At 49.2% G+C, this 26,872-nt stretch overlaps 1 pseudogene; it reads left to right on the top strand.

Moving 5' to 3' along the window:
• The first annotated feature begins 4,161 nt into the window (after window positions 1–4,161).
• On the top strand, window positions 4,162–26,872 carry LOC147118919 (uncharacterized; annotated as a pseudogene).

Raw genomic sequence — 26,872 nt, 5'->3', positions numbered from 1 at the left:
ATCAACTTGCGTTACTACTTTTAGCAATTTATGTGTGTGTGTATTTCCAGATTTCTTTGCTACTTTACTCCATTTAGTTTCTTACCTTCTTAGGAATAGGTGGCCTCCTTATTCCTCCCACCAAAATGAACCACCTCACATTTCACTATATTGAATTTCATTTCCCATTTATCTGCAAACCTGTTTATGTATTCCTGTATTTTGGCGCCGTCAAAATTATGAGCTATATATCACCCAATTTGGTGTCACCTCCAATTTCTGAGTCCAGTTTATGGTAAACAATCATTTACAATTGGGGCAGTCAAAGTCGTTTACCCAGAATCCCCCGCACGGCTGAATGTGCCCCATCAATTACTAAAGGAGCTCAGTGCGCAGGTGCAGGATCAAGCTGTGCTCTGAGCATGCGCAGTGCCAGTGGTAGCGATGGTCTGATGAGGAAGACACGGTTCCGGGAGGCGGTAGGAGATTGTGGGCTCGGGGAGTAATTGGAGCCGCGGGTGAGCTGGGAAGCTTCATGAACACCTGGTGTAGGACTCAGGCCCCGAATAAGAGCCCACAGGCACTGTGTTTGCCCTGCGGTGACAGGCCCGGCCGCACGGGTCAGCGGGGTCACTGGCCGCCATCTTGGACAGGGCGGGATCACGGCGCATGCGCGGCCATTTGCCCAGAAACAGGGAGTGGGCGGGGCTTCAGGGTCTCGGTGACCAGGAGAGACAATCATTGACTCATTGATTTTATTCTCACTCTGCACACAGAGGGTGGAGAACTGAACCCAACCAGAGTAGAGGGAGGGGGAAACTGCGAGTGGAGGAAAGAAATGTTGGAGATGATGCGATGGGTTTGGATTTCAGCACAGGGAGGAGGGAGAGTGTGTGAGATGGGGATTTACAGCCTTTGGGGGAACAAGAGAGGAAAGAATGTTCCATAGAAACTAGAATTGTCTGTTCTGAATTTCTATCCTGTACTTACAGTGATGACTTTTGTAAACTCCTTTTACAGGAAGGGTATTAGAAGGGGAGGATTTACAGGCGGGAAACTCAAACCAAACATCACGTCAACATCTGACAGTCACTCGATTCATCAGGACCTGAATATCATCAGCTTTTGAATGTGGAAGGAGAAATATTTGTCTGTTCACTTGGGATGCTCTAACCTGCAGGGCTACAGACCAAGAGCTGGGAAGTGGGATTAGGCTGGATAGCTCTTTGTTGGCCGGTGCGGACAAGATGGGCCGAAATGGCATCTTTCCGTGCTGTAACTCAATTCAATTCAATTCAATTTTATTTGTCATATATGCAGCAGACATGTGTACGGCACAATGAAATGTTGATTTTTACGAGTCCTCCCAACATTGGAATAAATATGGCCTAACAATGATAAAAATACTAATAGAAATACAGTAATAATAAATAAAACAACAGTAATAAAAATAAATTATACGTTCATGAGTCTTATGGCTTGGGGGTAGAAGCTGTTTCGAAACCTGCTGGTACGAGACCGTGTAAGGGTTGGGGGCTTCTTTAAACTGGTTTAAAGTAATTTTCCTGGTCTTGCAGCCTTTGCCTGCACTCAGACCAATTCCAATAAAACCAATTTTATAACAGCGGTTTCGAATCGCTACCCCACCTTCCAGTTCTGACTGCAGGGCTTATAATTATTGATATTAAAACAGACACATAGTTTGGATGAGAGAAAAAATCAAGTTTTATTAACTAAATAAACTACAATCCAAGAATAAACTATACCACACAAACACAGTAATTACAGTAAAACTATATAACAGGGGGGTTGCAGACGGCGAAAACGAGGGATACAATGACTACAATGTTATTTAAACAATCTTAGCAATTACCCTTAAATCACCACCCCAAACTCCTGCTAGGTTGCCTTGTTGAGGAGTCAGAACACCCTGCTCACTTGTGTTCCAGTGAAGTAAGAGAGCGAGAGATAGCTTCTCAGCAGCTATCTTTATACCTGGTCAGGTCCTGCTGTTCTGCCCGCCAAGGGCTGTGTGCAAAGTTCCCCACCCAAAGGGTCCAATACACAAGAGAAAGCTGTGATTGGCTAACTCTAGAGTGGTTGGACTGGGTTAATGTGTCTTCCGGAGCTCCCTGGGCTGAAACAAAAGGGAAATACAACTGCTCTATTGTCCAGAATGCTAGGTGATTTAAGCCCATTCAAATCTTAAACGTTTCCCATTCAAGATACAAAAGTCTCTTCTGCAGTTTAGATGTATCCACTCGATATACAAACAAATGCTAATAGCATTCAATTGCTTTGTAAACAAAGCATTGTCCTGTGGTAACGTTTTGTCTCCATTGAACCTTACTTCCAGACACAGAAAGCTGCTTTCCAAGCCCCTTAGTCTTCGGCCATGTGGTGACAGCCATTTTTATCCCTGGAAATTTAAAAGCACAACGCCCAGGGATTCTTTAATCAAAAAAAATTGATCTTCAGAACTGTAAATTATTGCAAATTCTTACAACCGTATGCTTCGGTATCTCTTACCGGACGGGAGCAAGGCGAAGAGGATGTGGCTGGGGTGGCTCGCATCTTTAATGATTCTCAGGGCCTTCCCCCGGCACCTCTCAGGGTAGATATCCTGGACAGCAGGTAGTTTAATTCCTATAGTATGTTGTGCAGCTTTCACCACCATCTGTAGAGCCTTGCGGTCTGTGGCGGTGCAGTTGCCATACCAGGTAGTGATGCAGCCGGACAGGATACTCTCGATGGTGCACAGGTAGAAGTTGGTGAGAATCTGGGGGCCATTCCAAATTTCTTCAGTCTCCTGAGGAAGAACAGGCATTGGCATGCCTTCTTCATTACATTGTCGATGTGATGGGACCACGTTAAGTCCTCCGTAATGAATACACCCAGGAATTTGAAGCTGCTGACCCTCTCCACCTCAGCCCCTTCGATGTAGATTGGGGTGTGACCCTCCCCCTGCCGCTTCCTGTAGTCCACAATCATCTCCTTTGTTTTGCTGATGTTGAGGGAGAGGTTGTTGTACTTGCACCATTCTGCTAGAGCTCTTACCTCCTCCCTGTAGCCTGTCTCGTCGCCATCTGTGATCAGGCCTACAACGGTAGTGTCATCAGCAAACTTGATGATGGAGTTGGATTTGTGCGTGGCCACGCAGTCGTGAGTAAACAGGGAGTACAGAAGGGGGCTGAACACACAACCCTGGGGAGCTCCCGTGTTCAGGATCAGTGTTGAGGAGGTGTTACTGCCTATTTTCACCACCTGGGGTCTGCCCGTCAGGAAGTCCAGGATCCAGTTGCATAGGGAGGTGTTAAGTCCTAGCTCACTGAGCTTGTTGACAAGCTTGGAGGGGATAATGGTATTGAATGCTGAACTATAATCAATGAACAACATTCTCACATAGGTGTTCCTCTTATCTAGGTGTGATAAGGCAGTGTGCAGTACAGTGGCGATGGCATCATCCCTAGATCTTTTTGGGCAGTAAGCAAATTGGAGTGGGTCCAGTCTGTCAGTTATTAAGGAGTTGATGTGGGTTTTGACCAGCCTCTCAAAGCACTTCATGATGACAGAAGTGAGTGCTATGGGGCGGTAGTCATTTAAACAGGTTACTTTTGTATTTTGGGGGACTGGAATAACCGATGTCATCTTGAAGCAGGTGGGGACTACAGACTGGTACAGTGAACGGTTGAATATATCCGTAAACACGGCTGCCAGCTGGTCAGCGCATGCTCTAAGGACATGCCCAGGGATTCCATCTGGACCGGGTGCTTTGTGGGTGTTCACTCTCTTAAAAGTCTTGCTCACGTCAGCCACGGAGATTGAGAAGACCCGGTCGTCCTGAGCCGTGGGCGCCCTTGTAACAGGCCAGTTGTTGTTGGCCTCAAACCGGGCATAAAAAGAGTTAAGCTCGTCCGGGAGAGAGGAATTGCTGGGCATGACACAGCTGGGTTTCCCTTTGTAGTCCGTAATAGATTGTAGTCCACTCCACATCCTTCGCGAATCTGAGCTATGATAGTGTGACTCCACTTTATCCGTGTATTGTCTTTTTGCATTTTTGATGGTTTTTCTTAGCTCGTACTTTGATTTCTTGTACTCATCTATGTCCCCAGAGTTTAACTTTCTATGATTCGACGATTCTGTCTGTGGGAAAAGATTTCAGACATCACTGTGACTGGAAAAGCACCGAGACACACACACCCGAGTGAGAGTGTTCCAGTGCACTGACTGTGGAAAGAGCTTTAACCAGTTATACAGACTGAAAAATCATTGCATAATTCACAGCGGGGAGAAACCGTACACGTGTTCTGTGTGTGGTCGAGGCTTCAACTGATCGTCCAACCTGGAGAGACACAAGGACACCTGCACCATGGCAAAACCGTGGAAATGTGGGGACTGTGGGAAGGGATTCAATTACCCATCCCAGCTGGAGATTCATTGGCGCAGTCACACCGGGGAGAGGCCGTTCACCTGCTCTGTGTGTGGGAAGGGATTCACTCAGTTATCCAATCTCCAGACACATCAAGGTACTCACACTGGGGAGAGACCATTCACCTGCATTGAATGTGGGAAGGGATTCACTACTTTATGTAGCCTGCTGAAACACCAGAGTATTCACACAGATAAGCGACCTTTCAAATGTTCTGACTGTGAGAAGTGCTTTAAAAGCAGAAACGAACTACTGAAACATCAACGAGTTCACAGTGGGGAGAGGCCATTCACCTGCTCTGTGTGCAGAAAGGGATTCACTCGTTCATTCAACCTGCTGACACACCAGCGAGTTCACACTGGGGAGAGGCCATTCACCTGCTCCGTGTGTGGGAAGAGATTCACTCAGTCATCCAGTCTGCTGACACACCAACGTATTCACACTGGGGAAAAGCCGTTTGCCTGCTCTGTGTGTGGGAAGGGATTCACACAGAGATGCACACTTGTGACACACCAGCGAGTTCACAAGTGACTGCAGGGGTTGGATTCTGCTGTTATTGCTGCTGTTAATCACATCCAGGACTGAACCATGTTCATTCTGACAGTTGGTGTATTTTTCTGCTGATTTTAATAACCTCAATAACTTGGTTGGACTTTATTATTCTGGATAAATGTGAAATAAATCAGCTTTGTTCCACGGGAAAATGCTGGAATCCATTGTTAAGGAAGTGGTATCAGGGCACTTAGAAAATTATAACATGATTAGGCAAAGTCAACATAATTTTATGAAATTTAAATCATGTTTGACAAATTTATTAAATTTTGAGGATGTAACTAGCAGGGTAGATAAAGGGGAACCAGTGGACGTAGTATATTTGGATTTCCAAAAGACATTCGATAAGGTGCCACATAAAAGGTTATTACACAAGATAAGGGTTCATAGGGGTTGGGGGTAATATAGTAGCATGGATAGAGGATTGGTTAATAGGTAGAAAATAGAGTAGGGATAAACGGATCTTTTTCAGGTTGGCAGGCTGTAACTAGTGGCGTGCCGCAAGGATCAGTGCTGGGGCCTCAGCTATTTACAATCTATATTAATGACCTAGATGAAGGGACCGAGTGTAATGTATCCAAGTTTGCTGACGATTCAAAGCTAGGTGGGACAGTAATGGGACTAAAATTTGGTAAATCCCCCGGATGACCTACATCCTAGGGTTTTGAAAGAGGTGGCCATTGGGATAGTGGACGCATTGGTTGTCATCTTCCAAAATTCTATAGATTCTGGAATGGTTCCTGCAGATTGGAGGATAGTAAATGTAACCCCGCTATTTAAGAAAGGAGGGAGAGAGAAAATGGGGAACTACAGACTTGTTAGCCTCACATCAATAGTTGGGAAAATGCTGGAATCTATTATAAAGGATGCAATAACTGGGCACTTAGAAACTAATAGTAAGATTGGGCAGAGTCAACATGGATTTATGAAAGGGAAATCCTGTTTGACAAACCTATTGGAGTTCCTTGAGGATGTAACTAGTGGAGTCGACAAAGGGGAACCGGTAGATGTGGTGTATTTAGATTTTCAGAAGGCCTTCAATAAGGTCCCACACAAGAGGTTGGTGAACAAAATTAGGGCACATGGAATTGGGGGTAATATACTAGCACGGATTGAGAATTGGTTAACAGACAGAAAACAAAGAGTAGAGATAAACAGGTCTTTTTCAGGATGGCAGGCTGTGACTAGTGGGGTACCGCAAGGATCGGTATTTGGGCCCCAGCTATTCACAATCTATATCAATGATTTGGATGAGGGGACTAAATGTAACATTTCCAAATTTGCTGATGATACAAAGCTAGGTGGCAGTGTCAGTTGCGAAGAGGATGTGAAGAGGCTTCAAGGGGATCTCGACAGGCTCAGTGAGTGGGCGAGAACATGGCAGATGGAATATAATGTGGATAAATGTGAAGTTATCTACTTTGGTAGAAAAAACAGAAAGACAGAGTATTTCCTAAATGGTGGAAGATTGGGGAATGCAGATGCTCAAAGGGACCTGGGTGTCCTTGTACATGAGTCACTGAAAGTGAATGTGCAGGTGCAGCAAGCCATTAGGAAGGCAAATGGTATGCTGGCCTTCATTACAAGAGGGTTTGAGTACAGTAGTAAAGAAGTCTGACTCCAATTATATAGGGCCTTGGTGAGACCACACCTGGCGTACTGTGTACAATTTTGGTCTTACCTAAGGAAGGATATATTTGCCATAGAGGGAGTGCAACTAGGCCTGTATTCTCTTGAATTCAGAAGAATGAGAGGGGATCTCATTGAAGCATACAAAATTATTACAGGGCTTGATAGGGTGGTTGCTGTAAGAATGTTTCCCTTGGCTGGGGAGTCTAGAACCAGGGGCCACAGCCTCAGGATAAAGGGTCGGCCATTCAGGACTGAGATGAGAAGAAATTTCTTCACACAGAGGGTGGTGAATCTTTGGAATTCTCTACCCCAGAGGGCTGTGGAGGCTCAGTCATTGGGTATATTCACAACAGAAGTCGATAGATGTCTGACTAGTAAAGGCATCAAGGGATACGGCGATAGGGCCGGTGAATGGAGTTGAGGCAGAAGATCAGCCATGATCTCATTTAATGGCGGAGCAGGCTCGAAGGGCTGAATGGCCCACTCCTGCTCCTATTTCTTATGTTCTTAGTAAGCTGTGAGGAGAACACAAAGTGTTTGCAAAGGGACTAAGGGACTGGGCAGTAAGGTGGCAGATGGAGTATAATGTAGGGAAACATAAGGTTATTCACTTTGGTAGGAAGAATAGAAAAACAATATTGTTTAAATGGTGAGAAACTTTTAAATGTTGGTGTTCAGTGAGATTTGGGTGTCCTCGTGCAAGAAACACAGAAAGCTAGCATGCAGGTACAGCAAGCAATGAGGAAGGCAAATGGCATGTTGGCCTTTATTGCAAGGGGGTTGGAGTATAAGAGTAAGGAAGTCTTGCTACAATTGTACAGGGCCTTGGTGAGACCACACCTGGAGTACTGTGCACAGTTTTGGTCTCCTTATCTAAGGAAGGATATACTTGCCTTGGAGGCGGTGCAACGAAGGTTCACTAGATTGATTCCTGTGATGAGAGGGCTGTCCTATGATGAGAGATTGTGTAGAATGGGCCGATACTCTCTGGAGTTTAGAAGAATGAGAGGTGATCTCATTGAAACATACAAGATTCTGAAGGGGATTGACAGGGTAGATGCTGAGAGGTTGTTTCCCTTGGCTGGAGTGTCTAGAACTAGGGGGCATAGTCTCAGGATAAGGGCTGGGCCATTTAAGACTGAGATGAGGAGGAATTTCTTCACTGAGGGTTGTGAATCTTTGGAATTCTCTGCCCCAGAGGGCTGTGAATGCTGAGTCTTTGAGTATATTCAAGGCTGAGATAGAAAGATTTTTGAACTCTAGGGGAATCAAGGGATACGGGGATCGTGCGGGAAAGTGGAGTTGAGGTCGATGATCAGCCATGATCTTATTGAATGGCGGAGCAGGCTCGAGGGGCCGAATGGTCTACTCCTCTTATTTCTTATGCTTTTATGTTCTTATTGTTGTAGATTTTTGTCTTTCCCACCTGAGTGTTTAGCATCACCTGGCTGGAGCTCAGAAAGGACAATCTGGGGGAGGATCGTACGGCGGGAACAGAACCTCAGCCTGACTAGCTGTTGGCATGGTTGAAAATGATCTAAGTAAGTTTGACCTTTATTATATTGAATCTGAATATTTTAGTGTCAGCTCATCAACATTCAGAGCGGGAGAGGGGGAGAGGCGCAGTCCCGGAGCACGCACTCGCCTCTGATTGGCGGGCAGCATGGCCCCCTTGTCATTGTGTGATGGATGGTGATGGAGAAGCCGGCAGATCCCAGGGCTGAGCTGGGCTGCAGGAGTAGGATGGAGCGAGGGAGGGAGGTGTTCACCGGAAAATGGGACTGCTGCCGGCAAGAGGTGAGCAGCAAACATGCAGCTTGCACAGTTACTGAGTCCGCCCTTGTGGAGTGTTAGAGGTTAGGGTATCTAAAATGTATATGGTTATGCAAATGTAATTGTGACACTGTGTTTAGATGATTGTATTAGAACTTGAGACAAAAGTGTCTCTTCAGACTAGCATTCGAATAGTTGGATAGATGCTTAGAATTTGCTGATGTTTTTGGTTCCCTGCGGATGTTATAACATTCTGCACCATGACAAGTCATATATAACCTTGTTTCTAGACTAAGCTAGCTGCTGTTTGTAAGTCAGGATTTCAACTTTGTTTTATGTATCTTTAATTTGACCAACTAAGGCCCAACACTTATGTTTCTTCCATTACTACTGATAACCATTTAAAAAAAAATCATTTATGGGCAGTGGCCATCACTGGCAATGCCAGCATTTATTGCCCATCCCTAGTTGCCCTTGAGAAGGTGGTGGTGAGCTGTCACCTTGAACCGCTGCAGTCCGTGTGGTGAAGGTGCTCTCACAGTGCTGTTAGGGACGGAGTTCCAGGATTTTGACCCAGCGATGATGAAGGATCGGCGATATATTTCCATGTCGGGATGGTGTGTGACTTGGAGGGGAACCTGGAGGTGGTGGTATTCCCATGCGCCTGTTGCCCTTGTCCCTCTAGGTGGAAGAGGTTGCGGGTTTGGGAGGTGCTGTCGAAGAAGCCTTGGCGAGTTGCTGCAGTGCATCTTGTAGATGGTACACACTGCAGCCACGGTACGCCGGTGGTGGAGGGAGTGAATGTTTAAGGTGGTGGATGGGGTGCCGATCAAGCGGGCTGCTTTGTATTATAATGCTAAGTTAGGATTTTGACTTTGTTTAACAAAGCTGCTTTAAAATGTGTAAGTTAACCAGTGTGTGAGAATAGAATAGAGAATGGCCTAGAAATTGGGTTTTGGCTTAGCCAGGGCTTTAGCGCCGGAAATTAGTGCCGGCGCTAAGTCCCCTGCGCGCGCCAAAAATTCAGTGGCGCCGCGCCCAAACGGCTGCCGGCGCTACTGAAGGGTCTTAGCGCCTGGAAAAGGGCGCTAACTGCCGTTTCGCGCCGCAATTCCGACGCTGCGGCACCCAATGCGGTGCGGCAGGCTGGGGAAGTGCAGGCCTCCTCCTTCCGTTAAGGAGGAGCTGCCTGCACCCGGCCGCGGCCCGCGCAAATCTGCTTAAAAATGAGCCCGGCACCTCGGACAAGTGCCGGGCTTGCATCTGTTCCGGGGGGGAAGAGAGAAGTCCGGGGAGGGAGCTGCGGGCAGGCGGCCGGCGGGAAAGCGGCCGGCCGCCGCGGGGCCTTTAATGCGCCGGCGCTAACTGCAGTAAGGCACCTCTGACAAAACGCTGGTTGCGGCTGCCACGGGCGAGGCGGCCGCAACTCAATTTCGGAGTTCGGGCGGGTTACCACGGCAACCGGGACGCTGCGCACACCGATGACGTCATCGGTGCCGGCGCAGCGCTACCGGAGCAACGCCGATTTAGGGCCCCAGGGAATTTCACTACTGGCCATAACTCCGGCGCAAGGCCCTCTAGCGCCTCAAATGAGGCGCTAAGGCTACTGAATTTTCAGCCGAAAATCTTTGGGGAATTTAATGATTCATTCCATGGTACAATAGTCTGATAATAGAATGAAATAGTTAGTTTTGGGGAATTTAATGATTCATTCCATGGTACAATAGTCTGATAATAGAATGAAATAGTTAGTTTTGCACAGCTAAAGCGTCAACATAAATAACTGATAACAAGCAGCTACGAACATCTGAAGGCCGAGAATGACATGTCTGATTCCAAACCTGGGAGGATAAGAAGGAGAGATAATAGGAATTCAGATGGATGGGCCTTGAGAATGTATAAACAGGAACGACATGAGGGAAGAGCATGAGACGCGTTAGGGGAGGGTTTTCATCTGAAGGTTAAGACAAAGAACTCGACATCCCATTGGGCACCTTGGTTTAAGAGGAACCCTTACGGGTTAAATGGTCCTGTCCATATTGTACATCGGGCCCACCCTTAAAAAAGAGAACAAAAGCCCTTAGCCCAGACGGTGGAGGGGAGAGCCATACAAGAGTGGGGCTGGTCTAACACTGCCGGGAGTGGACCCATTCTTGGAGGTTCTAGACGAGAGGGAGAAAGGCTGTAAGCCAGAGAACTGTTTGCGCACACCAGGCGTCTGTCCACCAGGACCGGTACCAGCTGCTTGTCACGGTCGTATGTTTTTGCTCTATAACTAGTGTGTTATATTCCATCTTAAGCTCTGATTAAACACGAAGGGGGTGAAGTTGGGTACCTTCGAGCCTCCTGTCAGCAGGGGCGCTAACGGGCGCAAATGGTTTGTGACTGGGCGCGGCGCTGATATCGACTCACGCCATATTCGGCCGGAGTTTTGCGGTGGCGCTACGGTGTTGTGCCTGATCTCCTACACCCAGAGATCGTGACGTCATCGCCCCCGGACCCGAAATTGACTTCGGCCCCCTGCAGCAGCACCGGTCAAAAACACCGACAGCTGCAGGAGACGGGCATCGGGCAGCCGGCCGCTTCGGGGGCGATGATTAAAGACGAGGGGGCCGAGGTAAGTAAAGAAAAACTTACCTTTCTCGTTCCAGTTTTTTTCGCGGGTTCCTGCCCACAATCGATCAGCGCGGCTCTCTGCTCGAGTGCCGGGCCGATCACCCGGGACCGTGGCTGCCTTGGTGGTCCAGGTAGGTAGTTTGTAAATTGCAGAGCCTGCAGTGATGGTCCTTCCCTTTAAGGGAGGGAAGGAGCCTTTGATCGTGGCAGTGCTGCTCGGCCCAGTATGTAGCGCTGCTGAAGTCTCCGCCCCGCCTGCTGCTGATTGTGCTCCAGGAAGGAAGTGAAACGCTTGATTTAACGCCCCACTTCCTTCTTGGAACGTAAACAGCAAATTTTTCAAAAGTTTGAAATCGTTACTGCCTGCCGCTAACTTTTCAAACTTTTAAAAATTAGCACCCAAACAGTGCGATAGTGAATTTCTTACACCCAATATTCCCACCATATTGGTTTGCAGTCAATTCTGATTGTCTGAAAGACCAGAGATATTCTAATCTCCACTTTCTCTGTGGAGTACCTCAGGGATCGGTGCTGGGTCCCTTGCTGTTTGTGATCTACATAAATGATTTGGATGAGAATGTAAAAGGTATGATCAGTAAGTTCGCAGATGACACGAAAATTGGTGGGGTGGTAAATTGCGAGGAGGAAAGCCTTAGGCTACGGGACGATATAAACGGGTTGGTCAGATGGGCGGAAAAGTGGCAAATGGAATTTAACCCTGAAAAGTGCGAGGTGATGCATTTTGGACGGACAAATAAGGCAAGGGAATACACAATGAGTGGTAGGACCCTAGGAAGTACAGAGGGTCAGAGGGACCTTGGTGTACATGTACATAGATCCCTGAAGGCAGCGGAACAGGTAGATAAGGTGGTTAAAAAGGCATATGGGATACTTCCCTTCATTAGCCGAGGCATAGAATACAAGAGCAGGGAGGTTATGATGGAGCTGTACAAAACGCTGGTAAGGCCACAACTGGAGTACTGTGTGCAGTTCTGGTCGCCTCACTATAGGAAGGATGTGATTGCTTTGGAGAGGGTGCAGAGAAGATTCACCAGGATGTTACCTGGGATGGAGCGCCTCAGCTATGAAGAAAGACTAAACAGGCTGGGGTTGTTTTCCTTGGAGCAAAGAAGGCTGAGGGGGGACCTGATTGAGGTGTACAAAATGATGAGGGGCATAGATAGGGTAGATAAAGAGGAACTTTTCCCCTTTGTAGGGGGGTCAATAACAAGGGGGCATAGATTCAAGGTAAGGGGCAGGAGGTTTAGAGGGGATTTGAGGAGGAACTTTTTCACCCAGAGGGTGGTTGGAGTCTGGAACTCACTGCCTGAAAGGGTGGTAGAGGCAGGAACCCTCTCAACATTCAAGAAGCATTTGGATGAGCACTTGAACTGCCATTGCATACAAGGCTATGGACCAAATGCTGGAAAATGGGATTAGATTGTACAGGCCTTGATGGACGGCGCAGACACGATGGGCTGAAGGGCCGCTTTCTGTGCTGTATAACTCTATGACTATCTATGACTATGTACAGTCCCGGGGCTGGACTCTCCCCCTGTACAGTCCCGGGGCTGGACTCTCCCCCTGTACAGTCCCGGGGCTGGACTCTCCCCCTGTACAGTCCCGGGGCTGGACTCTCCCCCTGTACAGTCCCGGGGCTGGACTCTCCCCCTGTACAGTCCCGGGGCTGGACTCTCCCCCTGTACAGTCCCGGGGCTGGACTCTCCCCCTGTACAGTCCCGGGGCTGGACTCTCCCCTGTACAGTCCCGGGGCTGGACTCTCCCCCTGTACAGTCCCGGGGCTGGACTCTCCCCCTTGTACAGTCCCGGGGCTGGAATCTCTCCCCTGTAGAGTCCCGGGGCTGGACTCTCCCCCTGTACAGTCCCGGGTTTGGACTCTCCCCCCTGTACAGTCCCGGGGCTGGACTCTCCCCCATGTACAGTCCCGGGGCTGGACTCTCCCCCTGTACAGTCCCGGGGCTGGACTCTCCCCCGTACAGTCCCGGGGCTGGAATCTCTCCCCTGTAGAGTCCCGGGGCTGGACTCTCCCCCTGTACAGTCCTGGGGCTGGACTCTCCCCCCTGTACAGTCCCGGGGCTGGACTCTCCCCCTGTACAGTCCCGGGGTTGGACTCTCCCCCTGTACAGTCCCGGGGCTGGACTCTCCCCCTGTACAGTCCCGGGGGCTGGACTCTCCCCCTGTACAGTCCGGGGGCTGGACTCTCCCCCTGTACAGTCCCGGGGCTGGACTCTCCCCCTGTACAGTCCCGGGGCTGGACTCTCCCCCTGTACAGTCATAGAGAGGGGTCATAGAGTTTTACAGCACAGAAAGAGGCCCTTCGGCCCATCGTGTCTGCGCCGTCCATCAATCCCTGTCCAGTCTAATCCCATTTTCCAGCATTTGGTCCATAGCCTTGTATGCAATGGCATTTCAAGTGCTCATCCAAATGCTTCTTGAACGTTGTGAGCGTTCCTGCCTCTACCACCCTTTCAGGCAGAGAGTTCCAGATTCCAACCACCCTCTGGGTGAAAAAGTTCCTCCTCAAATCCCCTCTAAATCTCCTGCCCCTTACCTTGAATCTATGCCCCCTTGTTATTGACCCCCTACTAAGGGGAAAAGTTCCTCTTTATCTAGCCTATCTATGCCCCTCATCATTTTGTACACCTCAATCAGGTCCCCCCTCAGCCTTCTTTGCTCCAAGGAAAACAACCCCAGCCTGTTTAGTCTTTCTTCATAGCTGAGGTGCTCCATCCCAGGTAACATCCTGGTGAATCTTCTCTGCACCCTCTCTAAAGCAATCACATCCTTCCTATAGTGAGGCGACCAGAACTGCACACAGTACTCCAGCTGTGGCCTCACCAGCGTTTTGTACAGCTCCATCATAACCTCCCTGCTCTTACATTCTATGCCTCGGCTAATGAAGGCAAGTATCCCATATGCCTTTTTAACCACCTTATCTACCTGTTCTGCTGCCTTCAGGGATCTATGTACATGCACACCAAGGTTCCTCTGACCCTCTGTACTTCCTAGGGTCCTACCACTCATTGTGTACTCCCTTGCCTTATTTGTCCGTCCAAAATGCATCACCTCGCACTTTTCAGGGTTAAATTCCATTTGCCACTTTTCCGCCCATCTGACCAACTCGTTTATATCTTCCTGTAGCCTGAGGCTTTCCTCCTCACAATTTACCACCCCACCAATTTTCGTGTCATCTGTGAACTTACTGATCATACCTTTTACATTCTCATCCAAATCATTTATGTAGATCACAAACAGCAAGGGACCCAGCACCGATCCCTGAGGTACCCCACTAGACACAGGCTTCCAGTCACAAAAGCAACCTTCGACCATCACCCTCTGCCTCCTGCCACTCAGCCAGTTTAGGATCCAACGCGCCAAGGCACCCTGGATCCCATGGGCTCTTACCTTCTTGACCAGTCTCCTATGCGGGACTTTGTCAAAAGCTTTACTGAAGTCCATGTAAACCACATCCACAGCATTTCCCTCATCCACACACCTAGTCACCCCTCGAAAAATTCAATCAGATTTGTCAGACATGATTTACCCTTGACAAAGCCATGCTGACTATCCCCGATTAATCCTTGCCTCTCCAAGTGGAGACTAATTTTGTCCCTCAGAATTTTTTCCAATAATTTCCCTACCACAGATGTTAGGCTCACTGGCCTGTAATTCCCTGGTTTATCCCTGCTACCCTTCTTGAATAATGGTACTACGTTAGCTGTTCTCCAGTCCTCTGGTACATCCCCTGTGGCCAGAGAGGTTCTGAAAATTTGTGTCAGAGCCCCTGCAATCTCCTCCCTTGCCTCACACAACAGCCTGGGATACATCTCATCCGGGCCTGGGGATTTATCCACTTTTTGGCCTGCTATAACCGCTAGTACCTCCTCCCTCTCGATGCTAATATGTTCAAGTATGTCACAGTCCCCTTGCCCGATTTCTATGTCTACATCATCTTTCTCCATCGTGAACACAGATGCAAAAAATTCATTTAAAACCCCGCCTACATCATCTGGCTCTACACACAGATTGCCACTTTGGTCCCTAATGGGCCCTACCCTTTCCCTGGTTATCCTCTTGCCCTTAATATACTTATAAAACATCTTAGGATTTTCCTTTATTTTGCTCACCAGTGTTATTTCATGGCCCCTCCTCGCCCTCCTAATTTCTTTTTTTAAGCATGCCCCTGCACTTTTTATACTCCTCTAGGGCTTCCTCCGTCTTTAGTCTTTTGTAACTGCCAAAAGCCCCCCTTTTTTTCCTAATGCATTTTTGTATATCCCTTGTCATCCAAGGTTCCCTTTGCTTGTTGGTCCCACCCTTGACCTTTACAGGAACATGTTGGCGTTGTACTCTCTCTATTTCCCCTCTGAAAGCCTCCCACTGCTTTGATGTGGATTTTCCTATAAGTAGCTGCTCCCAGTCCACTTTGGCCAGATCCTGCCTTATCATATTAAAATCGGCCATCCCCCAATTTAGAACCCTTATTTCCGGGCCGTCATTGTCTTTTTCCATGACCACCTTAAATCTCACCGAATTATGGTAACTGTCGCCAAAATGCTCTCCTACTGACACTTCCACCACTTGCCCGGCTACATTCCCTAGAATTAGGTCCAGTACCGCCCTCTCTCTTGTAGGACTTTCTACATGTTGGCTCAAAAAGCTCTCCTGGATGCACTTTAAGAATTCTGCACCCTCTAAGCCTTTCACACTCTGACTATCCCAATTAATATTGGGGAAGTTGAAATCCCCCACTATTATTACCCTATTATTTTCGCACTTCTCTGAGATTTACTTACATATCTGTTCCTCTATCTCCCCCTGACTGTTTGGGGGCCTATAGTACACTCCCAGCAAAGTGCTTGCCCCCTTTTTGTATTTAAGTTCTACCCATATGGCCTCATTAGAGGAACCCGCTAATATATCATCCCTCCTTACAGCAGTAATCGACTCCTTAATTAATATTGCAACACCCCCTCCCCTTCTACACCCCCCTCTGTCTCTCCTGAAGATTCTATACCCCGGAATATTGAACTGCCAGTCCTGACCCTCCCTCAACCATGTCTCCGTGATAGCAACAATATCGTACTCCCATGTGTTCAACAACAACTTCAGTTCATCCACCTTATTTGCAAGACTCCTTGCATTAAAATAAATGCCTTCCAGCCTTGCCATATTCCCTTTCGCCCTCACATATTTTCTCTGCCTTCCCAGCTGACTTGTTTTTTCCTCTGTATTTGGCTGTAAATCACCCCCTACTACAGCTCCACTCTGTACCCCAACCCCCTGCCAAGTTAGTTTAAACCCCCCCCAGCAGTGCTAGCAAACCTCCCCGTAAGGATATTGGTCCCCCTCTGGTTCAGGTGTAGACCGTCCGACTTGTACAAGTCCCACCTTTCCCAGAAGCAGGCCCAGTGATCCAGGAAACTAAAGCCCTCCCCCCTGCACCATCCCTTTAGCCACGCATTCATCTGTTCTATCTTCCTATTCCTATACACACTAGCACGTGGCACCGGGAGTAATCCAGAGATTACAACCTTTGAGGTCCTGCTCTTTAATCTTCCACCGAGCTCCCGGGGCTGGACTCTCCCCCTGTACAGTCCCGGTGCTGGACTCTCCCCCTGTACAGTCCCGGTGCTGGACTCTCCCCCTGTACAGTCCCGGGTCTGGAGCCTCCCCCTGTACAGTCCCGGGTCTGGACTCTCCCCCTGTACAGTCCCAGGGCTGGACTCTCCCCCTGTACAGTCCCGGGGCTGGACTCTCCCCCTGTACAATCCCGGGGCTGGACTCTCCCCCCTGTACAGTCCCGCGGCTGGACTCTCCCCACTGTACAGTCCCAGGGCTGGACTCTCCCCCTGTACATTCCCGGGGCTGGACTCTCCCCCTGTACATTCCCGGGGCTGGACTCTCCCCCTGTACAGTCCCGGGGCTGGACTCTCCCCCTGTACAGTCCTGGGGCTGGACTCTCCCCCTGTACAGTCCTGGGGCTGGACTCTCCCCCTGTACAGTCCCGGAGCTGGACTCTCCTCCTGTACAGTCCCGGGGCTGGACTCTCCCCCTGTACAGTCCCGGGGCTGGACTCTCCCCCTGTACAGTCCCGGGGCTGGACTCTCCCCCTGTACAGTCCCGGGGCAGGACTCTCCCCCTGTACAGTCCCGCGGCTGGACTCTCCCCCTGTACAGTCCCGCGGCTGGACTCTCCCCACTGTACAGTCCCGGGGTTGGACTCTCCCCCCTGTACATTCCCGGGGCTGGACTCGCCCCCTGTACAGTCCCGGGGCTGGACTCTCCCCCTGTACAGTCCCGGGGCTGGACTCTCCCCCTGTACAGTCCCGGGGCTGGACTCTCCCCCTGTACAGTCCCGCGGCTGGACTCTCCCCCTGTACAGTCCCGGGGCTGGACTCTCCCCCTGTACAGTCCCGGGGCAGGACTCTCCCCCAATACAGTCCCGGGGCTGGACTCTCCCCTGTACAGTCCCGGGGCTGGACTCTCCCCCTGTACAGTCCCGGGGCTGGACTCCCCACTGTATGGTCCCGGAGTTGGAATCTTGGGACTTTAGACGGAGGAAGAAAAAAATTGAGGGCAAGAATGTGAGTTGGGAAATATAATTAGAGAAACATGATTCAATTTCTGAACGAAACTATTTCAAATCAAATCAATCTTTGCAATTAATATATTCCTTTTGTGCCATGTGGGAAACGAGTGATGTCTGGGCTGTGCAGGAGTGTTCAATTCTGGGCACCACACTTTAGGAAGAATGTCAAAGCCTTGGAGAGGGTGTAGAAGAGATTTACTGGAATGGTCCCAGGGATGAGGGACTTCAGTTATGTGGAAAGACTGGAGAAGCTGGGGTTGTTCTCCTTGGAGCTGAAATGGTTAAGAGGAGATTTGATAGAGGTGTTCAGAATCATGAACAGTTTTGATAGAGTAAATAAGGAGAAAGTGTTTCCAGTGGCAGACGGGTTGGTAACCAGAGGAGGCAGAATTAAGATGATTAGCAAAAGAACCAGAGGCGACAAGTGGAATCATTTTTTAACATAGTGAGTTGTTGTGATCTGGAATTCACTGCCTGAAAGTGTGGTGGAGGCAGAGTCAATATTAACTTTCAAAATGGAATTGGATAAATACTTGAAGGGAGAACTATACAGAGCTGTGAGTAAAGAGCAGGGAGTGAGACTCATTGGACAACTCTACCAAAGAACCGACACAGGCACCATGGGCCGAATGGCCTCCTCCTCTGATGTACCATTCGATGATTATGGCAGATGCTCCTACACAGAGCGCCCCGCGCGGGTGAATACGGCCTATCTCCATCAGCACGGGTGTAGCGCGCAGGCGCAGGAAGGGCTGGTCCCCGGAGAGTGCCTTCCTGCGTGGAGCATGCGCGGTGCGGCTCCAGGACACTGAGCGGGGGTGAGCGCGGCCTCAGCAACACCGAGTGCGCGTCTCAGGCCCCAAATCAGAGCGGCCGGGCCCGGCGGACGTGCGGCCAGGGCCCCGGCACCAGGAAACCCAGGGTGCAGCGCCTCCCCCAGACAGGAGAAACCACAACTGGATCAACACAGCAGAGCCGCCAATCCAGAGCCGGCTTGTATCAGGGCGGGCGCTGGATGCGGAAGTCGGTCCCTGGCCGCCTGTGGAGGTCTTTTTGTTGCTTCAGTTTGAAATGGAGGAGAAGCTGCTGGGTTTAACCCCCAGTACTTCTGAGCCCAGGAGGACCCAACAATTTCCAATGTGGGACTGTCAAGGGAAGTGGATTCTGGGGGAGGTTAGGTTGTTAAACAGACACTGTCCCTACAATGTAAAAGATTATTGTTTTAGGAACAAGTATTTCTGTAAAGGCTTTTAGTCCATTTTACATACAGATTTGTTTCATTCTTGGGATGTGGGCGTCACTCGCAAGAGCAGCATATGTTGCCAATCCCCAGTTGCCCGTTGAGAAGGTGACAGTGAGCCGTTTTCTTGAACCGCTGCAGTCCGTGTGGTGAAGGTGCTCCCACAGTGCTGTCAGGATGGTGTGTGACTTAGAGGAGAACTGGGAGGTGATGTTGCTCCCCTACACCTGCTGCCCTTGTCCTTCTAGGTGCTGGAGTTCACGGGTTTTGGAGGTTCTGTCAAAGTTCTGGTCGAATTGCAGATGTATAAAGTTCCCCTCCTTCGCCCCCCTCCCACTCCCACCTCTCTCTCTCTCTCTCTCCTCCCATAGAGGCCAGAGTCTTGTATAGGCCCAGACCAGGTGGCGGATTCCCTACCCTGAAGGTGGGCGTGTGTGCTATGAGGAGGATGCCGAGAAACTCCAGTATGATTTGGACAGGTTGGGTGATTGGGCAGATGCATGGCAAATGCAGTATAATGTGGATAAATGCGAGGTTATCCACTTTGGTGGCAAAAACAGGAAGACAGATTATTATCTGAACGGCAATAGATTGGGAAAAGGGGAAGTGGAATGAGACCTGGGTGTTCTTGTGCACCAGTCGTTGAAGTTAAGCATGCAGGTGCAGCAGGCGGTGAAGAAGGCAAATGGTATGTTGGCCTTCATAGCGAGAGGGTTCGAGTACAGGAACAAGGATGTCTTGCTGCAGTTGTACAGGGCCTTGGAGGGACCACACCTTGAGTATTGTGTGCAGTTTTGGTCGCCTTATCTGAGGAAGGATGTTCTTGCCATGGAGGGAAGATTCACCAGACTTGTTAGATCCGTGTATCTTGATGTTGTGTGTCCTTCAATAACTTGACAAGAGACTGCAGGGAACAATCAACAGGTGTTTACTGGATGAGGGTTACTCTAAAACTAACTGTACAGATCCCTACTCAGGGTTTATATACAGGTGTGGTCACTGCCGGTACTGCAGTATACAGGAGCTGTAAAAAGTAGTTCTCCCCTTAAAGGTACATACACTACAATTCCTCCCCTTTTAGATTAACAGTACCATAACATTCATTTAACAATTAACACTTTTAACATGCAACATTAACTGAAAATAGTCCATTTATAAATTCAGTCTTTGGGGCGGCTTCCTGATCCTTTCTGGATAGCGCCTTTCCTGAGTGTCTTGCTCTTGGTGCGGAGGTGATTCTGGCCCCCTGTCGTCGGTTGGTTCATCAGCTTCCGATGCTACTGTTTCTGGGGTAGATGCTACCTGTATGTCGGGTTCATCACCACGTACGCGAGACATGGAGTTGACTCGTTCCTGTGACTCTAGGATCTGGTCGACATGGCGTCTCACAATGTTCTCCCCAACATCCACTGTGTACATTAGTGGCCCCTGCCGAGTGCATATCGTTCCTGGTTGCCATTTCTCTGTTCGGTAGTCGCAGGCCAAGACTGGTTGCCCTACATTGAAGCTCCTTGTCGGCTTCTCATTGATGTGCTGGAATTGCTTATTCTCAACATCTCTTCCTACCTTCGGTTAAAGAACATCATGGCCGGGGTCTGGTTGGTGACTGCATGTGTCGCATTTCTGTAGGCTAACAGGAAATTGTCCACCTTATGCTGCAGTGGAATGTCGTCATCGCACGTGGCCCTTACTGCTTTTTTAAAGGTTTGTACGAATCTCTCAGCCAATCCATTTGTGGCTGGATGATACGGGGCGGATGTGTAATGCCTTACCCCATTCCTTTTCATGAATCTTCGAAACTCTTCGGACACAAACTGTGGTCCGTTATCAGAGCAAATCTGTTCTGGCAAGCCGTTCCTGGCAAATATGGTCCGTAGGACTACAATAGTTTTCTCCGTGGTGGTGGACGACATTTTGATCACCTCAGGCCATTTCGAGTGCGCATCCACGGCTATTAGAAACATTGAGTCCATGAATGGACCAGCAAAATCAATATGCACCCGTTGCCATGGAGATGAGGGCCACTCCCATGGGTGTAGCGGGGCATGTGGTGGTGCATTTTGGACCTTCTGGCATCCTGAGCAGCTCTTTGTCAGGTCCTCGATTTGCTGATCAATCCCCGGCCACCACACATAAGCCCTAGCAAGGCTTTTCATTTTCACCCCTCCCAGATGGCCTTCGTGAAGCTCATTGAGCACTCTCTCCCTTAACTTGGGTGGAATTACCACTCGGGATCCACACATCAAGGTCCCCTGGCATACTGACAGCTGTTCTCTTCTGGATGAGAATGCTGGCAACAGTGAGTCGCCATGTGTTGGCCATCCCTTCACCGTCAAGTCATATACCTGAGACAGTGTCGGGTCATTTCGGGTCTCCTTCTCTATATCAGCGTTAGTTACTGGCAAGCGTTCAATTATAGTCGAATAAAATATTTCGACAGGGTCCACTGCTGGTGCTTCCTCCGCAGTAGGCAGTGGCAGGCGTGATAGCCCATCAGCATTTCCATGCTGTTTCGTGCCCTTATACTCGATTTCATATCGGTTCGCCCCTAGAAAAAGGGACCATCTTTGTAGCCGTTGCGCAGTCATCACCAGAACGCCCTTCTTTGGATTAAAGATGGAGACAAGTGGTTGGTGGTCAGTCAGCAAGGTGAACTTCAGCCCGTGCAGATAGTGGTTCAACTTTTTCACTCCCCACACTAGGCTGAGGGCCTCCCTGTCAATCTGGGCATAGTTACGCTCGGCTGAGGTTAGTGACCGAGACGCAAAGGCTACCGGCCTCTCCAAGCCGTCTGGGAATTTGTGCGACAGCACCGCTCCAATGCCATAGGGTGATGCATCACATGCCAACCGAATTGGTAGTGCTGGGTTGAAATGAGCCAGCACCTCTTTTGATGTGATCAATTCTTTGCAATTCTGGAAAGCTCGTTTACATTCGTCATTCCACTTCCATGCTACCCCCGTTTGCAGTAGGGTGTTCAGTAGGTGTAGTACTGTCGACAAATTCGGCAAGAACTTATGGTACTAGTTCAGCCCGAGGAACGACCTCAGTTGTGACACATTTTCCGGTGCTGGAGCCTTGACGACTGCCTCAATCTTTTCAGGGGACTTATGTAACCCCTCTTCATCAATAACGTGGCCACAATACAAGATCTGCTTCTGGAAAAACTCGCATTTGTGGCGATTAGCTCGGAGCCCATATTCCTTCAATCTAGTGAGCACCTGCTCCAGGTTGGCAAGGTGATCACTGTCATTTTCGCCCATGACCAGGATGTCGTCCAAATAACACTGGGTCCCTGGAATCCCTTGCAGGACTTGATCCATTGCCCTTTGCCAAATAGCCGGAGCTGATGCTACCCCGAACACCAGCCGGTTGTATTGGTAGAGACCTTTATGAGTGTTGATCGTGAGGTACTGTTTCGAGGCTTCTTCTACCTCCATTTGCAGGTACGCCTGGGCCAGTTCAATCTTAGTGAAGCGTTTCCCTCCAGATAGCGAGGCAAAAATATCTTCAATCCGCGGAAGCGGATATTGTACAGTGTGAAGGACTGGGTTCACTGTCACCTTAAAGTCCCCACAGATGCGAACCTTCTTTGGTTCCCCAGGCGTATTACTCAACGACCTCTTCATTACAGGAACGATGGGTGTAGCCCACTCGCTCCAGTCCACTTTGGACAGTACTCCTGAACGTTCCAAACATCCCAGCTCTGCTTCGACGGCTGGGCGGATTGCATAAGGCACCGGTCTGGCCTTAAAAAACTTTGGGCTTGCATTTTCCTCTATTTTGATCATCGCTGTTATGCCTTTTAGTGTTCCAAGTCCCTCCTGGAACACTTCTTGTGCGTCAGTTAGCATTTTTGACAGTCGTCCAGGTGTGATGTCGTCATCCTTTTTGGCATCTACAGTCAGTGCTTGTATGGAATGCCAATCTAGCTGTATCTTCCGGATTCATTCACGTCCTAGTAGTGGTGGTCCTCCATCTGGCAATACATATAGGTCCATTTTTGGTGTTTCCTTGCCATTATATATAACGTTCACCCTTATTTTTCCTTTGGGGTAGACTTTTTGCCCCATGTACGTCTTCAAGACAATCTCTGTATCTCTCAAGGGTATATGTGAGAATAGCCGCTTGTAGTCCCTTCGGTTTATGACTGTTAGGGCTGATCCTGTGTCCAATTCCATTTTCACTTGGACTCCGGCTATCTTGAGCGTGACCCAGATAGTTTGGTGATCCTCCGTTTTGATCACATTATGTAGTTTCAGACAACCCAGCTCCTTGCTTCCGGAGTCTGTATCACTTTTCTGTTCGTCTGAACTACTCTCCGTCACCTTATGTACCTTCTTGTACTTCTCCTGTGGAGATTTCTTGCTGCTGGTTTTCTTTCCCGACCCGCAGACTCTTGCTATGTGTCCTACTTTTCCACACTGTCTGCACACATTGTCCTTGAACCAGCAATCATTATGGTCATGTGTTGTTCTGCCGCAGCGATAGCACTTCACTGTTCCGTATGACATTTCATTTGTGCCATATTCTTGCGGTCTCCGTTGTATCTCTGCAGCGCCCCGTGTGGCTGCTTCGTGTGATACTGCCATGCTGAAAGCCTTGTCCAGCGTAAGATCCTTTTCTGATAGAAGCCGTTTCTGGGTTCCTTCACTTTGAAGCCCACATACAAACTTGTCCCTTAAAGTATCTGCTAGTCCCGTTCCAAACTGGCAGTGTTTCGATAGTTTGTGCAGTTCCGTTAAATACTCAGCATTACTTTCATCTTTATGCTGGTTCCTTTTGTGAAACTTAAATCTTTCTGCTATCAGCAGCGGTGTGGGGTTTAAGTGGTCCTGTAGGATTGACACTATGTTTTCAAAATCCTTTTCCACTGGCTTCTCTGGGGTTACTAGGTTTCGCAGTAAGCCATACGTTTTTGCACCCATTGAATTCAACAATACCAGCGCTTTCCTCTCATCTGGTACTTCATTCGCCTTGCAGTACACTTCTATGCGTTCGACATATGTCGTCCAATCTTTGACTTCATTGTCGAACGCTGTGACACTGCCACTCTTCGGCATCCCTGGGTGTGGTTAAACTGGCTCAAAATGGCGTTTTCCCGCGCTCTCCCTTCTCCGCTGTGGCTCAAAATGGCATTTTCCCGCGCTCTCCCTTCTTCTCCGCTGCGGCACAAAATGGCGTCTCCCGCGTTCTCCCTTCTTCTCTGCTGCGGCTCAAAATGGCGTCTCCCGCGCTTTCCTTTCTTCCCCGCTGACGCTGCTCGGCCCTCGAACACCGGCTGCGCTCTGCGCGTTTTCCTGCGCGCCTCTCTCTCTCGTTGACGCTGCTCGGCCCTTGAACACCGGCTATGCTCTGCTCTCTCTCATTGACACCGCTCGGTCCTGAACACCAGCTGTGCCCTGTGCGCTCTACCCTCTCTCTTCTCCCGTCGACGCTGCTCGGCCTTTTTCTGCGCCGTCGGTCGGCTCTAGCCGCCGCTGTCCGGGGAGGGTCTGCACCGTACCTGTTGCCAGCCCGTTTCGCTGCACCACCGTGACTGGAGAACCAAGCCCAGCTCTCAACAGCCTCCCCTGCGATGCTCAAGTCTCCGCTGGATGGTCGACGCCCGTGCTTCTCGACTCGGCCTTCTTCTTTCACTGTTCTCCAGGAGCGAATCCCTGGGAGGTGATGCAAAGTTACAGGTAGGTTTGAATCTTCTCGTCGCCAATGTTAGATCCGTGTATCTTGATGTTGTGTGTCCTTCAATAACTTGACAAGAGACTGCAGGGAACAATCAACAGGTGTTTACTGGATGAGGGTTACTCTAAAACTAACTGTACACATCCCTACTCAGGGTTTATATACAGGTGTGGTCACTGCCGGTACTACAGTATACAGGAGCTGTAAAAAGTAGTTCTCCCCTTAAAGGTACATACACTACAAGACTGATACCTGGGATGGCAGGAATGACATATGAAGAGAGATTGGGTCAATTAGGCTTATATTCGCTAGAGTTTAGAAGAATGAGAGGGGATCTCATTGAAACTAATAAAATTCTAACAGGCCTAGACAGACTAGATGCAGGAAGGATGTTCCCGATGGCGGGGGAGTCTAGAACCAGGGGCCACAGTCTAAGGATAAGGGGTAAGCCATTTAGGCAGAGATGAGGAGGAATTTCTTCACCCAGAGAGTGGTGAACCTGTGGAATTCTCTACCACAGAAGGCGGTTGAGGCCAATTCATTAAATATATTCAAGAAGGAGTTGGATATATTTCTTAAAGCTAAAGGGATCAAGGGATATGGGGAGAAGGCAGGAACAGGGTACTGAATTTGGATGATCAGCCATGATCTCATTAAATGGCCGAACAGACTCGAGGGGCTGAATGGCCTACTCCTGCTCTTATGTTCCAAGTTTCTATGACATTAGTGAATCGGTTAGGTTTTTACGATAATCCAGCAGCTTTCACGGTCACTTTTTTCTAGCGCCGGCCCCACAAATGACCAGTTTCATTGAGCTCAATTTCACAGCCTGCCTTTGTTTCTTTGTGGGTTCTCTCTCACGCTCCCTTTTTCCTGTTTTAAATTCATTTTACAGGGTATTAGAAGAGGGGGATTAGCAGATGGGAAACTCAAACCAAACATCACATTAAGATCTGACGAAGCCACGCGATTCATCGGACCTGAATATCATCAGCCTTTGAACGTAGAAGCAAAAAGCACCATTCACAGTGGGGAGAAACCGTACACGTGTTCTCTGTGTGGACGAGGCTTCAGCCAATCCTGCGGCCTGTCGAGACACAAGCGCAGTCACACCGGGGAGAAATGGAGTAAATGTGGGGATTGTGAGAAGGGATTCAAATATCCATTTGAGCTGGAAACTCAACAGTGCAATCAGACCGGGGAGAGGTTCACCTGCTCTGTGTGTGGCAAGAGATGCACTTATTTCTCTGCCCTGCTGATACACCAGTGGGTTCACACTAACAAGAGAGAGTTTAAATGCATCGAGTGGGAGAAGAGCTTTAAACGCCCTGAGACACTGAGAGAGCACCAGCACATTCACAGCGCTTACACGTTGTTCAGCTGCTCTCACTGTGGGAAGAGGTTCAGGGCATCATCGCACGAGTTCACACCAGTGAGAGGCAGTTCACCTGCTCCGAGTGTGGGAAGGGATTCACTCGTTCATCCACCCTGCTGATACACCAGCGAGTTCACACTGATAAGAGACCTTTTCAATGTTCTGATTGTGAGAAGAGATTTAAAAGCAGAAATGATCTGCTGAGACACCAGCGAGTTCACACTGGGGAGAGACCATTCACCTGCTCTGAGTGTGGGAAATAATTTATTCATTCATCCAATCTGCTGCAGCACGGTCGAGTTCACACCGACGAGAGACCATTTAAATGCCCAGACTGTGGGAAGTGCTATAAAAGTTCCGTGGACCTGACATGCCATCAAACTGTTCACACTGACGAGAGGCCATTCAGGTGCTCTCACTGCGGGACTGGGTTCAGGCGATCATTTGACCTCACTGTACACCAGCGCATTCACTCTGGGGAGAGGCCTTTCACCTGCTCCGTGTGTGGGAAGGGATTCACTCGGTCATCCAACCTGCTGAGACACCAGCGAGTTCACACTGGGGAGAGGCCGTTCACCTGCTCCGTGTGGGGGAAGGGATTCACTCGGTCATCCCATCTGCTGAGACATCAGCGAGTTCACAAGTGACTGCAGGGTTGGATTCTGCTGTTATTGCTGCTGTTAATCACATCCAGGACTGAACCATGTTCATTCTGACAGTTGGGTTTGTTTCTGCTGATGTTAATAACCCCTATAACTGGGCTGGAGTTTAATACATGAATCCCTCCCCAACCGCGGGCAATACTTCCTGGAAAACCCCCGTGGTTGGTAAAACCGTGGTTGGCCAATATATAACACCCTATGGGAAAAATGGGGTATGGGGGAACGCGGCCGCATTAACACTCGTCAGAGCCTGTGTAAGTTGCTTGTTCTTTTAATAAACACAAATAAAATACACAATAACCAAACAAAACAATAAATAT

Source organism: Somniosus microcephalus, chromosome 4 (genome assembly GCF_052327205.1).
Source record: "Somniosus microcephalus isolate GS21.2 chromosome 4, FLI_Smic_1.0, whole genome shotgun sequence".
NCBI lineage: Eukaryota > Metazoa > Chordata > Chondrichthyes > Squaliformes > Somniosidae > Somniosus > Somniosus microcephalus.
This window is presented reverse-complemented; position numbering and strand designations above follow the sequence as displayed.